Source organism: Neolamprologus brichardi, chromosome 16, assembly GCF_056152115.1.
Source record: "Neolamprologus brichardi isolate AB-2024 chromosome 16, ASM5615211v1, whole genome shotgun sequence".
NCBI classification, from domain to species: Eukaryota; Metazoa; Chordata; class Actinopteri; order Cichliformes; family Cichlidae; genus Neolamprologus; species Neolamprologus brichardi.
This window is the reverse complement of record NC_142119.1, coordinates 36,205,382-36,221,426: the sequence shown is the minus strand read 5'-3', so window position 1 is coordinate 36,221,426 and position 16,045 is coordinate 36,205,382. Positions and strand designations below refer to the sequence as shown.

Genomic DNA, 16,045 nt, shown 5'->3' with positions numbered 1-16,045 from the left:
TGCAGGACTCCTCCCAGCAGTGCTCGTCACCATGAAGTGAAAGCACACACAGTGACTCATTCCAAAACAGTAATCCAAGTAGCAGTCCAGCTCCCGTGATTTCTCTCCGTTTCCCTCTTAGTGGCAAACACATAAACACACACAGAGTAACTAAGCAATCCTCAGCTCAAGGTAAACTGCCACAAAATATGTCCGTGCTGCTCTACCGTGCTTCACACAATGATCCAGCGCGGACTGAAGCTCGATCGCCCCGTTAAGAAGGCAGCCCTGAAGATGGCGGATAATTGGCTATAGCTGGTTGGCTCCGATCAGCAACAGGTGTGGCAAGCCTCAGCGCGGGAACACTCTCGGGAACGCTCGGCACCACTCGGAGGTAAACAATCCCGTTACGAGAGAGAGAGGGGGGGGAGGGAGCGATACACACACGCACACAATAACACACGGGCAGGGCTATAAGGCAAAGAGGTCCATTGAGGATGCGATTTCCACTGACCTCCACTCCGCTCTGCATCACCTGGAGAATCCTGGGACATCAGTAAGGATGCTCTTCATTGATTTCAGCTCAGCTTTTAATACCATCATCCCAGACATTCTTATAACCAAGCTGGTAAAGTAGGACTTCCCCCCACCTACATGTGCATGGATAAAAAACTTTCTTACTGACCGATCACAGTCTGTCAAGGTTGGCAGATCATCCACCCTGTCACTCAGTGCTGACTCACCACAGGGATGTGTGCTGAGTCCACTCCTATACACCATCTACACCAGTGACTGCACCCCACGCAGCCCTGCAACATCATCATCACATTTGCAGATGACAGCACTCTGATGGGGCTCATCACCGCCTACAGAGATGAGGTCCAGCGTCTGACAGAATGGTGTGACCACAATAACCTCACCCTAAACACCAGGAAAACGAAGGAAGTGGTTGTTATGGCCCGGGGCCTTGGAGGGATCGGGGATCCCGTGATGCTCCAAGAGGCAATCAGTGGCTGATCGTGCCCACCTGTGGCTACAAAAGGCTGGAGGTCCTTCACTCAGTGGCTGCTGCTTAGGACTGAACATGCAGTTTGCCCTTCGTGCCTCCCTCTTCGATCTTTGTTGAACTTGTTCATATTGCTGAACTTTGTCAAGCCTTGGCGCATGCTTGAACTTAGACTGATTAGAGTTTTGAGCTGCTAGCTGGCTGTGAGCAGAATTTTGTGATGCTGGCTTGCCTTAGTTAACCTTTAGCTTTTACTCTTGACTGTTTTTTTCTTTATGTAATAATTGTTTGCCCCGTGGTCTGTTGAACAGCCCTGTCGGTTTTCTGTTCAAAGTTTGAAATTAAAACCTTTTTCTTTACTCAGTTTTGTGTTGGGGGCTTGTGTATGTTACTTCTTCCCTGACGCCTAGCAGAGGGGGTTGTAACATAAGTGGGGGCTCGTCCGGGATTTGAGCCCGGGACCTCTCGCACCCAAAGCGAGAATCATACGCCTAGACCATGCACTTCTGTAAGACAAAAACTGACCCCCTCTCCATAAAAGGTGACTACGTGGGGAGGGTGTCCGTGGCACCCACATATCTGAGGACCTATCTTGGTCAACAAACACATCAGCCTTAGTGAAGAAAGCCCAGCAGAGCCTACATTTCCTGAGGATTCTGAGATGGAAAAGGCTGCAGATTGACCTACTAGTGTCCTTCTATCAAGCCACAATCGAGAGTGTGCTGGTGCCCGCCATCTCCGTGTGGTACGCTGGTTGCACAACAGCCGATAAGAAGAGACTCCAGAGAGTCATCAGAACTGCAGAGAAGGTGATCGGCTGTCCAACCTCCTCCCTGGACTCCATTGCCAGCTCTAGATGTCTCTCCAGAGCCAGACCACCTCCATCTCAACCACCACCTCGTCAACATCCTGCCCTCTGGAAAAAAGTTCAGATCTATCAGGTCCAAAACCAACAGACTAAAGAACAGCTTCTTCTCGTGGACTGTCAGAACTATTAATGCAAATTACGAGTGTGAGCAGACCTCTCCCATACAATCATTCTGTTGCTGCCATTCCCTGTGCAATATTTCAGCAAATGTGGAATTTCCATCTCTATTTTTAACGACCATAGCCCTTCCACCCTTATTTATTATTGATTATATTTTATTACGATGCCCTTGTACACACCCCCATAGTGCTTCCTGTAACTAAAACATCGTGTATATAGTGCTTATAGTGTTTTTCTTTACTTTTGGACCTTTGTTGTATTGCTTCCCAATTTTGCTGTGCAAGCAACTGTACAATGACAATAAAAGTTCTAAGTTTCTACGTTTTTTTTTTTTGTGTGTGTCTGGCACTGTAGCAATCAGAATTATTGTCTGAAGGCCAAGAAAAATGCCCAACAGATTTACTTTCCCAAGTGGGCATTTTGCTATATTGGTCCACTTGATTGTCATAGTTTATTTCATCTTTATTAGTTATTTTTATTCTAAGTTATTGTAACTAGGCCAGACTGGACTCGGGGACGGGAAAGAAAAACAAGAAGAAACGTTCAGAAGAAAGTTAACAGAAGGAGAGGGAAAGAAAAAGGAGAAAAGAGATAGCGAGAAAAGACAATGAAAATCTGCTTCATCACCTTTTTTTTTTGCTGGATCACCTGTTGAGAAAGAGTTTCCACGTTCTAAGGTAGGATAGGTGAGTTGTAAGCCATGTTGTCAGGGGTCCCAAATTGTTGAGAGAGTGCATCTGGATTTATGTTGCAAGATCTGGGCCTGTAGGTGATTGAAAAAGGGAAGATCAGACAGGTCGCAAAACATTCCTTACACGCAGTCGCTGTATAAGCATCTGTGGCACAAATAAGCTTCAGGGACTGACTTGTTTTTTAGAACCGACCTTTGACACTTGGATGTTGGCTTAATTTTTTACACAAAGAGAAATTTGACCCTAATAATAAAAAACACGATACTGTGGTGAATACTTACTTCAACTTTGATGGTTTTTTCACAGCTATTTATTTAGAAAAAAGTAAAACACGTTACAAGGACACAATGCACACAGAGTACATGAATGAGAGTATTGTAGGTGACGTAGATATTTTCAGTTTTTGATCTACTGATTAATTTCACAAAGACTGCAAAATTCCTCACAGTCTTCTAAATTTTCATTATTCTCTCGCCTCTCTTTCTCGATGACGCACGTAGGACTCGTTTTTTTCACTCCTCCTCCTGGGTGTCCGACGACACAGGCCTCGCCGTCTGAAGGCACAGGCCCAAATCTCTTAAGGAGCCCCGGCGGCACTTCCTCTGTTTCCAGCTTAAGTATGACATAATCTAACTTATCGTTGCCGATGAACACCTTAGCGCTAAGGTTGTTCCTGTCTGATTCTTGGTCTTCAAAGTTAAAGACCATGGTAACGTTTACAAATTCAGGCCAGTTAGGTGTGTTTGATTTAACCCAGTAGTCGAATAAGTGGGCGTCGGTCAAGACAAAGTTGTCAAATAGCACAAAGCCTGTGCCTTGCTTTATGAAGGAACCAGTTATGAGACAAACTGACTCGCTCAGTTCGAGCAGCAACATAACACTGCGAATTTCAGTAAAAGACTGTCGGCTCTTTCCAAAGTTCTCCTTCCTGTATTCCAGTGCTTCCTGGAAATAACTTTTAGGGAATCTACTCTCCATCCATCATTTCAGACGCAGATACTGCTGACAAAGTAGATTGTAAATCTCAATGCTGCTCAATTGACCTCAATGCGGTCAATGCTGCTGCCCGTTTCTTTGATTGCCGTTTTTAGACTCAATCCGTTCTGTCGTGCTACATCTAAGACTGATGTCATTCCACCGCTGCGCTTTGCATTATTTGATGCGTGTGGAGGTTTCTGCTGCCCTGGGATGGCTACATCTTTTATTTCTGTATCTGCTCCCTGTGGAAAACATATCTGGAATTTCTTATTGTCCAGATGATCAATTATGTCTGTGCACTCATTCTTACGTCCGTCGTTGATGTTAACCAGCTCAAAGTAGCCCAGGTCATCGGTGAAGCGACCGTCTCTTTTCAGAGCCTCGGCCACAGTTATTCCTTCTCCCCGTAAACACAAAGATACTTGAACTGTTTTAAAGCGTCATTTTTTAAAAAACTTTTCTCTTTTTTGGCATTTAGTCCTCCCTTTGTACCGATGTAAAAGACAGAATAGCAATCTCTCCCCTTAACCATCTTCTTATATTTACTGAAAGGCCTCCGTGCAAGCTTGAACATGTTGCGTGTGCCGTCTGAACTGGATTTCAGTCTGAACTGATGTCCGTGTTGGTCATGCAGACAATCAGAGAAAGTTGTTAATGTAGCAAAAAAACCCCAAAAAAACAAAATGTAATGCATTTTGTTCATAATCTCTGTAAAGTCATGATAGTTTTTTTTATCGCTTTCACTGTAAATGAGTCTGCAAAGTTAAAAAAACTGATTCACATTTATCGTTTATTACTTTTATCAGACATCATCCGATCCCATTTATGCACATTTAAGAAATAACGCGGAAAATATCATTTTGTTTGCATTTGGAGACTCGGCATTTGAATCATCCCAAATATCTGGACCAGGGAACCCACTCCTCAAACCGGTAAAAAGGTCAAGGACACAGTTACACGATCGTAAACTAACCTGTTTTTGGATAAAAGAAAACCATATAAGCATGAGCCCTGGAATCTTGGCTTTTTTTAAAAAAAAAGAAAGAAGCACTGCACATTACTTTTCTTATGTTCAGTATACAGGAATTGCTGCTCACACTCCAAGCTGCACTGATGTGTCTGTCAGATGTCCCAAATGGAATGTCAGGCCGTACTCACGCCGGACACCTCCTGACCTTATTTCCACGAGCCCTCGACAGCTGCAAAGTGCTTACGGGGTCAGTTTCCTCTTCATCAGAATTATCTGCCGTCATTCAGACATAAGTTGAGCGATGGTTTAACCAATTTTCCATCAAAGGGATTAAACAGAACATAGGATGTAAGTTAAGGAAATATAAGTTTGACTATGGAGCACATCTCCTTCAGCGTCCACAATAACTGCATTTCTAATTGTTACTAATGTAAAAAAAAAAGTGGTTTTATTTATATATGTTTATATATTTGATTTGATATATCTTTATTAGTCCCACAAGGAGAAATTTCAGAAGGCTGCCGACCTATTGCACGCAATGGGGGCGGCATCTTACCCTCCGACCATACATACATTACACAAAACATCACATGGGGAAGACAGGTCAGAGAGGTATAACAATGGAAAATGCACCACATGAGGAAAGATAAGGAGAAAATAACTCCCCCCAGACTGAGCTCCAACAGGGAGATCAGTTTGAGAACAGAAAAAACACCTCTGCACATGAAAAACTCTTAATACACCAAAGAAACACATGACAAGCAGCAGGGGGGGGTAAAGGGTGAGAGACAGGCCAGTCCAGCTATGGAAAAATCACCATCGGGCATACCGGGCATTTGATTTTTCGTTTTTATGGGCCGATTATCCCCCCCCCCCCCTCAACGGTATAAACACTGAAAGGTGGTGGATTGGCCAGATGCTGGGAGATGTGTAAAAATAACTCAGTTGTTTGGTGGTGGCTGTGGCGGAGCTTCCACAGATTCAGTAACATTAGCAAGTGGTGGAGGCCAGCAGATGCAACATGCTGGCAGGTGGATGACGGAAAGGCAGGAGGAGCAGAGACCCGAGGCGGTGAACTGAACTTCAGGTAAGAAGTTATGACCTGCAGTCTGTCTGGGTCAGATATAAACCAAGTTTAGGTGGAGTTTATTGTAGTTGTGCTGACGTTTTACAATTAGTTACAATAACTCGTACTGCGTGCTAGCTAGCATGACGGAGTTTCTATACTGCTGGGCGGGTGCTATGATTTTATTGATGTTGAACTTGGCAGCTACATTGTAGCCACAGCCACCCTGGGGCGCACTGACAGAGGCGAGGCTGCCGGACACTGGCGCCACCGGGCCCTCTGACCACCACCAGTAGGCAACAGGTGAAGTGTCTTGCCCAAGGACACAACGACCGAGACTGTCCAAGCCGGGGCTCGAACCAGCAACCTTCGATTACAAGACGAACTCCCAACTCTTGAGCCACGATCGCCACGATTTCCCTCTCCCTCTGGTGAGAGGGAAACGTGAAGATGAAACCAGGAGATGTCCTTACTGAATCATCAGAGCTGAACAGCTGATGGAGAAACAGGTTTACCTTTGAGGTGACATGAATGAGTTGAAGTTATGAACTGTTTCTGAGAGACTAATAACACCAGGATCCTTTTCTAAGTAGCTGACAGCTGGTAACTGTGCAGGGGCGGGTCTAGCAAAGTGTTGCCAGGGGGCAGGTAGGGCATTAACAGGGAGAGGGGGGCACAAAGAAATACTTTTCTTTCTTATTCTCATTTAAAATGTCTCGCTTTTATGAAATAATTATCTGAATCTTACAACAAACGTTTTCATCTGATGTAAAATGTATAGAAATCCATTATTGTACATAGTAATTTTTTTAGGGTCCCATCATAATTTCTTCAGAAGTAAGTACTGTACATGATGCCAGTATTTTCCCACATTTTCTAGATACTGCACTGTAGTCAAGTAAGTTTTATTCTTTCTCACCTGTCTTTCTGTCTCCTTTCACTTTTTAAAGGTTGCCATGTTAGAAAAAATATTTTGCCCTGCCGTGCTGTTTATTGATGTGGCAAATGAATGGTTTATGAAAATATATCTAAATCTGTCATCAGTAATCAGTAATGATCATGTCTCACCTCTAGTCTTCTCTGTCTTAATTTCAGGTTTTCACCATGTGTTGTAGATAGTTCAGGAGGTTAACTCGACCAAGCAGTCTACTTTCGGGTACAGTTTAGTACTGTTTAGGATGGTGTAGGTTTAAGTTTATTAGACTGATACATATATACCAGCAAGACAGTGTACATCACTGTGAATGGGTTACCCAGGTGGGGTACAGTGTTTGTTTTAGTTCAAAGGCTTTAAGGCTTTATGGTGTTTCCTATAATACCTGGTGGGCCGGTCACCAGTCAAAATGCCTGGGCTGATTTTTTGTCCCAGTCCAGCCCTGGGGACAGCCAATTTAGACAGTACATCCGGGCCTGCGTGCGCTGGCCTCCTTGATCCACCGTCAGCATCAGAAAGGAACAAGGCCTGCAACTGCTGCCTCTCTGGTAATTCCACCTGGCTAACCCATTCACCTACCTGCCCACTCTCGGTAACCGTCTCGCACGCCAGTTTGCCTGCCTCAGTAACCCGTCTTCCATCTCTCATACAACATGTGATAAGTCAGTTACTAGTTTTCTTTAGTTTCAGCTGTTTCGTATTACTACGTAATTCTGATTCTTCCAAGAAAAAAACTTGCTCTGGTCAAGTCAAGCTATGTTCATGCCATTAATAAATGATAAATGTAAATACATGTAAAATGTAAATAAATCCTGAACCACTCTAAGTATGAGTATACGCCTTATGTTCACCTTTTGGCTCATTCTGCCTTTTAATTTCCATCAAACGAATGTGGCACTTTTTGTTTTTAATACCTTACACACACACACACACACACACACACACACACACACACACACACACACACACACACACACATAATTATATTATAATGAGGTGGGATTATGATATGCATTTTTAATCCTCATTAATAATAATCTCCATTTCTGCTATTAATTATTAACTGCATGCATTTTAATCTTATCTGCTAGCATTTTAATTTATACGTTTTTTCTGTTTCTTGCATGACAGAAGAAACATTTTCTTATCTGACACAACATAGTTTGTCTACTTGCTGGTTGGATTCAGTTAAGCATTAAACCACTTGTGTTTTTCTTAGAAAAAGTGAGAATTACCAGTTTGAGGATGGTTTGCAAAGGAAAGAAAAACAATGTTGAAACTTAAACAAATAGCAGTTTGTTGACACAACTATCCACCCAGATATGAACTGGAAAGCAGGCTCAGGATTGATGTTTGCTCTTTGGAATGAAAATGAAAAGTACCATCGACTGCATTTTAAGTTTTCTCCCAATAGCCCCCGACACACCTGGTCTTTATAACGGGCTTACTTCATGGAAATAAAAATGGCTTATTCATTTTTATTCAGTTTCATCAATATCAGCAGTAAAACAACTAACAACACTTTCTGTTTTTTACTCCTTGATGTCTTAGTGCTTCTATAAATATGTCTTTTATGATGAAATGGATTTTTTACACTCCAGTGGATTGTTCTGTTTGCAATGCTGCAAGTCTATCCACCTCTCTTAATGTGTATCATTGAGCTACAGTAACGTCTGACAATCTGAATTACTACAACCAACAACTCTTGCAGTCTCACTTGACTGCCACAGTGACACTTCCGAGCATAGCTCAATAATATAAGTGAACCAAACTAGCTGGATTTACCTTGACACAGGAACTAGGAGGAGGATTTTCTCGTCCACTGTCTCTCGGTGGGGAATATTCGTCAGTCTCATACACCAATCCCCCTCCATGAAATCTGTGGCAGCTGGCCACTAATCCTGAAAAAATTCCTTGCCTCGGAAGCATGTTTTTCTGTATCTTCTCCCACGTAACACCCAGTTTCTTTGCTCCAAGACTGAAGGACAGAGAGCAGACTTTCACTGTGTGCACACTTTATATAGGAAATAAACTAATGTTTTATGTTTCGCTGGCTGCATACTGTGATGTCTGCTGTGTTTTGTTTTGTGTTGGATTCAGCCTGCCTTCCACCAGCTGTCGTCCCACATTCACACTAATTTCAGAAATGCACACATGCACCTTTGAATACTGACATCTAACATATGGTGGGGTGCAGTGTCTTTAATAAGTTAAGTTGTATATCAGCTAATGCGTATTGTGTTACTGTGTCATGAAAGCAAAGCACGGGGAACAGCTTTTAGATGGAGCTTTGAGGTTTGAATGTGGTGTCTCTGTTCCTTCCAGCACTGTCAAAACCAAAGTGTTTGAGAAGCCCTAATGTGTTTACCTTTGTGTCTTATCCCTTTAGCTAATGGAGCCATGGACTCTGATCCCAAAGGAGGGATGTCAGGGGCGGGGTAGTAGTGAACATGCTTTCATTGATGAGGTAAATGACATAATGAATTCCAGTCCCGCTCTCCTCACTGTGAACCAGTGATGGCTGTTCCTCCCCGGGCCTGGTTGTGCAGGAGGTTTCTTCCTGTTGAAATCGAGTTTTTCCTTCTCACTGTCACTACTGTAACTGTTGAGTGATTGCTGTAAAGCCCATTGAGATGACTGAGTTGTGATTTGGTACAGATTAAAATGAATAGAATAATTTATTCTGCCACAAAGCAAATAAGTTAATGAGTTTTAATGTGTTCTCTGGATCTCAATCCTGTTTAGCATCTGTAGGATGTGCTGGACAAAGAAGTGCAAAATGGTTGTACTGCATCCAGTGTGCAAATGTAGGACTAGGTTTTATCCGATACCGGTGCCAAACCGGTACTTTTGAAACGGTGCCGGTGCTTAAACGGTGCTCAAACCGGTGCTTAAAGAATGGAGAACACAAAATTGGTCCAAAAACCTCTCATGTTCAGCTGTTTTTTGTAAAAAGATAACAATGTTAGTCTTTTCTGCAGCTATGGGGCATATAGTCAGTGTTGGGGAGTAACGGAATACATGTACCGCCGTTACGTATTTAAAATACAAAATATGAGTAACTGTATTCCGTTACAGTTACCGTTTAAAAAGGTGGTATTTAGAATACAGTTACTTTGTTGAAATAAATGGATTACACGGCGGTACTTCCCTGTTTCATATTGTGGCGGGTCAGGACTGTTTGGGTTTTGTTTGACAGCTACGTTCTGTTGTTCCAGGCAGCGTTACGGTTGCCATGGTTACAGGGTGACGCTCTCTCTCTGCGTGTTTCCTGGGTGAGAGAGCGCCTGTTGTTGTTGTGCTAAGCTAACAGGCAGAATGCTACAGGTATAGCTCTAAAGAATGTAGCATCATGGGCAGTGTAGTCCGTGCTGCAGGGAGAATGGACTGCCATACCCGTTATGTGTCTGTGAGCGAGGGAGGGAGAAAAAGGAAAAGTACGAGCTGTCATCGAGCAGAAACGGGAGCTGGAAGCATGTAAATATAATAATAACCACTGCAGCCAAGAAGAGAGCCTGACGAGCCCAGCTGTAAGTAAGCTATTAAGACTCGACTGTACACCGTGTTCGTGTTTTCCTCTGAAACAATAAGTTCAGTTGGAGCAGCCTTTCAACGCCTCTCTCTGTCTCTGCTAGCAAAGTTGACCCAGACAACAAAGTAAAGCTAGTTTTCAGCTACGAGCCGACACAGAACCCACCGTATTAGCCAGAGGTCCCTTTACTACGGTTCGGAGCCGCGGACCTTCAGTAACAGTAATAAATCACAGCAATAGCACATTCATGTAGTTGTAAACAGCATGATAATATATTAAGTAATCCAAAGTATTCAGAATACGTTACCCTCATTGAGCAACGTAACGGAATACGTTACAGAATACATTTTGGGGCATGTAATCTGTAATCTGTAGTGGAATACATTTTAAAAGTAACCTTCCCAACACTGCATATATGGTATCACTCTTGGCTGGAAGCAGTGCTTAAACAATGGAAAAAACACAAACTTTGTCCAAAAACCTCTCATGTTTGACTGTTTTCCACTTTTTCTTTGGTCATTTTAGCCTTTTTGTCCAGGGTGAAGGGAGTATCTGCCATCAAACAAGAAGACAGCTGCATGTAGCTATGATGATGTTTGCTAGTTCACCTTACATGCATTAATGTAATAACGTGGTTAGCCTACTCAACGTAAATTACACACGAACAACATTAAGCTACTCACGCAGAGAAGAACGGCTGCTGCTGCATCATCATCCTCATCATTTCTGCTACACTGGCAGGGCTAGGGGCCAGGACTCTCCTCTTCGGGTTTTTGGGGGATGTTGCTAACTCCGGGTCGATAACAGGCACCACACCCGCAGTAGATGTGCTCGGTGTGAGGTCTCGCAGCAAGCTATCAAATACGGCGCATTTCTCTGCTTTTAAAAAAACGCTATGCGTCGCCAGGTGTTTCATCAGATTTGAGGTGTTACCTCCTTTGCAAAGTATCACCTTAAAGCACTTGTTGCAGCTGCTGAGTTTGCATATTTTGCTGTGAAGTAAACGTAAAATGAGGTCAGGAAAATAAAGCACCGAAATGTGCGCTGCTTTTCGGTCTGGTTACTACCTATGTCAGATCCGGTGCCATCATGGCACCGGATACCGGTACCCATCCCTACGTAGGACTGTTCCTTTATTTGTCAAAGCAACAGTAAAAACTCTTCAGATGAAGAGGAATTTATGACTTAACAGAAGCAGCTCGTTTGCTGTTCACTCCTTATTTTCCGTCTGCCTGCTGTGAGCTCTGTTGTCAGATAAAGGGAGTGTACAAAGTATGTGATACAAACAGTACGAGTGCCAGTCTTGCCTTGTGTTGTCAGTTTGTTAGCCAGCCGTTGTTTAGGTTTGTAGTTGGTTAGCTGCCTGAGCAGAGTCATTAGCTGAAATAACTCTGCAGAGTCTGTAGTTTCTTTCAGTTCAGATGTTTCTCTCACCGCCTTGCTAAACCTGTATTTCCATGTATTGAAACTGTCTGTGTCTCCAGTCCTTTCCAACCTCAGGTGTGAACCAGGGTTTGCGATTATTATACCTGACCCCGGTGCTTGAAGGTAAGCACCTGTCCTCACAGAAGCTGATGTAGGACATCACAGCATCTGTATAATTCGTCAAAATGTTCGTACCAGTCCTGAAAACACCCCAGTAAATATAGTCCAGACAAACCTGCAGATTCTCTACAGCATTAGTCAATTAGTTAGATGTCTTCAGTGCAGGTTTAGTTTGTTTCTGCATGTCTGCAGGAATCAAGCCATAAAATCAGGTTAATACAACTCCAGATGGACACAACCCATGACATTTTAAACCACACCGTTCTTTATTTATTGTGTGTGAAAAACCAAGTGCACCTAATGTCTCAATCCGGTCTTTAAGTCTGATGTCATTAGCTGTGCCTGGGCCCAAACTCAAACGAACACTGCGGCTACACTGAGAGTTAAAAACTGTCTAAAGTCTTTCATCTGTAATAAAATGATCAGTGCTTTACCAGATGTAACAATTAAGTTTAACATCCAGGCATCCACGAAAACCGAATTTATGGAATTTAGGAAGTTAGCTCGCTAGTTTCCATCTAAATATGATATAGCATGTCCTGAGATTTCCGAAACAAATTAAGACAGCTCAGCTATCATTTCCAACATAAATGAAGACAGGAAACTAAACAGCAGTGACGTTTGTAGGGTTACTGAAGTTGGGCTAGCTGGTATATAATGATGTGCTAGGTGATCGCTAGCGACACAGCTATGTTAGCATAGCATAAACACAGTGAAGCTGGAGGATGAACGCTAACACTTTTCCACTCAATAAAAGTTAACGTGAGGGTTCCTGATGGTTAGATTGGCCACACCTGACTAGGTGTGGCCAAGACTAGCTTGTGCGTCGCACAAGAAAGCGTGCATCGCTTTAAGAAAAAGTCACGTGATCGATACAGCTGCTGTATCGCTCATTGCCAACGCGCCAAACTGTGTTTAAAAGGTACCGCATCCGCATCTGCCAACAGAATGAGTCGCCACCAAAAAAAACACAAAATTACTCTCGCAAAGATTAAAAAATAATAATAATACACATCTCTCCATAACAGAATGGAGCCCGAAAGAAAAAGAAATGTTTCTGCTGTGTGGGATCATTTTGATCTTTTAACTGCAAATAAGGTAACTGTTTGTCTGTCTTTGTTTCAGTGTAATCTATCAGAATAGAAAAAAAACAGCAATGTGACTTGAAGTGTAAATTATTTATTTTATGCAGGTTAAATGTCGCATCTGTTCTGCGGAGCTTTCTTACACAAACAAAAGCACCTCCTCAGTGTTTCGGCATTACAGAGCCAAACATGAAAATGAGGAGACAAACACACCGAGAATGAACACTGGTAGATATTAAATTAATATGTGTTTTATTATTTTCATCTAGGAAGACTGCTCTGGACCAGGCAGTCCTGAATTTTATTATAAAGGACTGCCAACCCCTTAGTATTGTGGAGAGAGAGTGTAACGTACTGAGGGAATAGGAAGACTTCTTATCAGAACCTTATCCACCTGGCTTTACAGCTTTTGTGTTCCCCAGCTTCATCTGTTCCTGTGAGTTTTCCAAAGCTGGGGAAATGGTGTAAAAAAACAAAAAAAACCCACAATAGACTGAATGCAAAAACATTGGATAAACCTATTTTTCTGAATAGAAATTTATAATAAACTCTGAGTCAAATGGGTAATATTACATTCACAATACTTTCATTTCAATTTTCAATATTTGTAATATAGAAGATATAAAATGATTCCATGGAAAGTGCAACACCTAACAGTGTATACAGTGTATATAAGTATGACTAGGTCATTGAATCAGTTTCTGTTGTGAGTCTCAAGTAAGTTGCCTGCAATGATATTTAAGGTCCAGCAGGTGTCAGTATGGAGCAAAACAGCAAAACTGTGTCGATACGTCGACACAGTTTGGGGAATGTGCTGAAACGCTTCACGAGGCCTCATCTACCCATCACTACTAAAATGTCCAAATATCCCGGACAAGCCCCCACTTATGTTACGACCCGGCTCAAAGCCGCAACCTCAGAGAGGTCAGATTGACAGCTAAACAGAGTCTCTCTGTTTAGCTGTAAACCTTTACCAAGGTGCTATGTCTGTGCATACAAAGTAACACAACAGTGTTCAAGCAGACTCATGCAGTGCTGTGATTTTTCTTGTGTAGGGATCATCCATTGCTTGAGCTTCCTAATATACTCATCACTCCCCACATTGGCATCTCAACCATTACCACAGCACGTGGGATGGTGAAGAAGATGGTGGAAAACGCCCTGGCTGGAGTGAAAGGGTTACCTGTTCCAAATGAAGTTCATCTACACCCATCAAACTGTTAAATCTGACTTTATTTTTAGAATTAAGATCCCTCAAAAAGTAAGATTTGAACACAGTAAGTTGCAGAATAGTTTCAATGTAGGATCGTATCACATGATGTTTGATAGATACAAGTTGAAAAATGTCTTTGAAGCAAAGTTAATTATTTTATTAATTTTATATACAGTGAGGTCCCACCGGTGCTACCAGTGCCTGTGGTGTAAAGGTCAGCCATTAATCAGTGCTTGAACAAAATGTGGTATGTTTTAATGAAAAAGTCTTTGAAGTAGAAAAGGAAATGCAACACTTTTGGACACACAAATGAAAACTTTAAGAGCCTTTTGGTTTGATAATTAATTTAGAAGAACAAACATGCTAAATAATCTTCTAATAAGCTTCCAGTTACACTTAAATAGAAACACAATGTCACGGCCCAGTGTTTTTGTTTTTGTTTTGTTTATCTTTTCTAGTCTTTTGGTTTCTGTGCTCCATGGTTGCGGTCTCACCGAGTCAAGTCCACATCTGTTATGTTTCCTGTCTTACTTTGAAAGTCTGTGTCCTATGTCATTGGATTGACTTTTTCTTCCCCTTGGTCTTTTCATGTCTGATTGCTCCCAGCTGTGTTCCCCTTCTGTGTCTCATTCCCTCGTCATCCCATGTGTATCTAAGCCCTGCGTTTCCGTCTCTTAGTTGCTGGTTCGTCTGCGTGTCGACCCGTGTTTCTGCTGTGTGTTTCTCCATGTTCCAGGTTTCCCGTTTCAGGTTTCTCATTGCAGGTTTTTGTTCCTTTCATTATTATTTTGTAGCTGTTCCCAGTTTAGGTTTTTGTTAGCGTAGTTCCCTGCAATGCTCTGCTTTGGTTTATATTTTCCTCCTCCTCCAGACGGTCTGCCGCACACACAAAGAAGATTCTCTCTTATCTGAATGAAACCCTGCTGCATCCAGGTACCCCCGTCCTCAGTAAATGACATTTCTATCCTACAGAATATGTTTTACTGTTGCCTGGATTGTATTTTTCAACAACACATTCCCAAATTAATTTGTCAACTAGAAAACAACTTGGTGTACTGTTTACTGTCATGGAAATACTGTTGTGATAATCAGTGCTAATAATAAACAGAGTTAATATTTCAAATAAGGAGGCCTTCAGCCAAAATCCGAAGTCCTGTTTCATTTTTGTTCTGCTTTTGGCTCTTCCCTAAAATCATCTCTCAGGCATAGTTCCTAGCTTTGAGCACTGAGCAGAAAAACTCTAAGTTTAATAACAACAACATTTCCAGGTTCTCCTTCCTCAGGACATGGAGAAAGTTTAGCCGCTGCTGGGCCCTCTTTACCAGGGTGATGGTGTTGTGGGTCCAAGTAAGATCAGTGGAGATGTGGATGCTTAGAAACCTGAAGGTAGAGACAGATTCTCCCGTTCTCCATTTATAATCAGAGGGGAGTGGAACTGTCTGTGTCTCCTGAAGTCCACGAGTTCTTTTGTTTTAAGGACGTCCAGCTTCAAGTTCTCTACCTCTGCCCTGTACGCTGTCTCATCTCCATCAATGAGCTCAGCCATGGTGGTATCATTGGCATATTTCAAGTCAGGTCAAGTGGCTTTATTGTCATTTCAGCCATGTGCAGTGGTACAGTACACAGGGAAATAAGACAACGTTCCTCCAAGACCATGGTGCTTCATATAACATATAACAGACAATCAACTACATAAAGTGCAAGTATGCAAAAATTGCAAAAAAACCCAAATCAGAAGCAGTGCAACACCAGCCAGAACAGAATGATACAGACACAACAGTGTATAATATAAAAGTGCAACAATGAGAGTGTGTCGTGCAAAAAGACTGAGCATTGTGCAAATGTAACATGATGTATGAAGGTGTGTGTGTTCGTCCAGTCACTGAGTGTTCAGGAGTCTGACAGCCTGGGGGAAGAAGCTGTTCCACAGTCTGGCAGTAAGGGCCTCGGTACCTCTTGCCAAAAGGCAGCAGAGTGAAGAGTGTATATGAGGGGTGTGTGGGGTCCTCCACAATGCTAGTGGGTTTGCTGTTGCAGTGGGTGCAATAGGTGTCCGT

The 16,045-nt window shown here is 42.5% G+C and overlaps 1 pseudogene; it reads right to left on the bottom strand.

Annotated features, from left to right (window-relative positions):
- Positions 1–3,073: 3,073 nt before the first annotated feature.
- On the bottom strand, positions 3,074–4,217 carry LOC148098353 (serine protease FAM111A-like; annotated as a pseudogene).
- Between the last annotated feature and the right edge of the window lie 11,828 nt (positions 4,218–16,045).